Here is a 1,856-nt window from a genome sequence, read left to right as displayed (position 1 = left end):
GTGTGTGTGTGTGTGTGAATGGGGAAATGCCCTATGTCGATGAAGGTGAATGTGTTTTGTTTGGATGTGTGAGGATGTGGAAGGTGTGTGTGTGTGTGTGTAGATGCAATATCTTTGTGTGGTTGGGTGTGGAAGAATACGTGTGAATCTGTGTATGCCTACCTGTGTGCGCTTAGGAGCTTGCCCACCACAGCTGAGCACAGCACCCAGGGCCCACCTGTGGACTGGGGTCTGAATCCTTTTCCCTGATTATTTAGAGAATTCATTCTTTTAATCATTGAGGTCGTTACACAATTTCATGTCAACTTGGGAGCAGAATGAAGGGGTGGAGTCTAGCCTGTCAGTCAGGTCATAGCCTGAATATGCCATGGCCTAATCATGAAGATTCTGGGAACTCCCTCTCTTCTTCACTGGAGGCGGGTCACACTGTCTGTTTCACCTTCCCATTGACAAGCCACATGGACCCACACTGATGGCAGCCAGAGCCCAGGAGACACACCTACCACCATTGGACCCATAGGACTTTCCACCCACCGGCCTAGAATCTTCCTGTATTTGGCATCATTGTATGTGCTATCTGAATCTGAAGATGAATTCATGGGCTAATATTAGACTTATGCACTAATATCTAACATGGATTGATCTGGACTGGGCTGGGCTGTTTTATTGATGCATAATTACTTCTTGATATAAAGTTCTCTCATTCACATATGAGTGCCAATGAATTTGTTTCTCTAGTCAACCGGGTCTAACATAATTATTTATTCACAACTGCTTATGGGGCTGGGCCATTAAAATCCAGTGAAGAATAAGATGTGTCTTCCACACCCACACCTGGACTGTAGAACCCTCATTCCCTGTGTCAGCCAGACAGGGTAACCTTGGGGCCCTGGGCATCCGGGCCGGCCCACAGGGCTCAGAGGGCCCCAGGCACCGTGATTCCTCCCCTTCCTTGTTCCTTTGGGACAATTATCTGTTGAGGGTACCTGATCATGAGTGACAGTGCATCTGACCAACATTCCAAAACAGTAAGGGTGGAGTGCTGGTATTACTATTTCAGCAAGCACCTCCCACTTCCCGTGTTGCTAGGCAGCATTCCCCGGGCTGGACAAAGCGTTGGGTTCCACGAGGTGCTGACAACTAACTCCTGGAGACCCCATTGGACAGAGTGGAACTGCCCCCCACCACCCCCCCACCCCCGTGACTTCTTGGCTGTGATCTTTATGGAAGCAGATTGCCAAACTGTCCTGCAGGGCTGTGGGGTGGCTTCAAAAGCATCCATCTTTCTCTTAGGGGCTGAGCACATAACCTTGTAGCACCACAGTCCCCATTCCTCTCCAAATAATCCCAGGCACAGGAAGTGGCTCCCTGCGGCTGTTCCTGGATCCTCCTGTCCTGGGCCAGGCCTCAGACTCACAGGGTGCCTTAGGGGGCATTGTTGGCATGGTGGGCTATGTTTTGAACTAGTAATTGCAAGGTCAGTGGATGGAAACCCCTAGCCGCTCAGTAGGAGAAAGCTGGCAGAACGGTGAGGCTTTCTGCTGCTGTAAAAATGTATCATCTTGGAAATGCAAAGGGCTGTGAGTTTGACTTCCTGGCAGTGGGATGGGTTTGATTTGGGTTTTAGAGTTCCTCTGTGTAGATTGGCAAAAGGTGCCCCACCCCCCACCCCCAGGGCAGCTGCAGGCCTGAGAACCATGGTCTGTGGCACTGCGTGTCTACTAATGGTCATGGAATCATTTTGGAAAAGGTCAATGGTAATGGTTGCACGACAGGATAAATGTCAGCATGCATGTTAAAACTGGTGACTTGGCAAATGTGTTGTTATATATATATTTTAACCGCAATTAAATAAA

The sequence above is a fragment of the Echinops telfairi genome, unplaced genomic scaffold, assembly GCF_000313985.2.
Source record: "Echinops telfairi isolate 266 unplaced genomic scaffold, ASM31398v2 ScPeMD7_2291;HRSCAF=2852, whole genome shotgun sequence".
Taxonomy (NCBI): Eukaryota; Metazoa; Chordata; class Mammalia; order Afrosoricida; family Tenrecidae; genus Echinops; species Echinops telfairi.
This window is presented reverse-complemented; position numbering follows the sequence as displayed.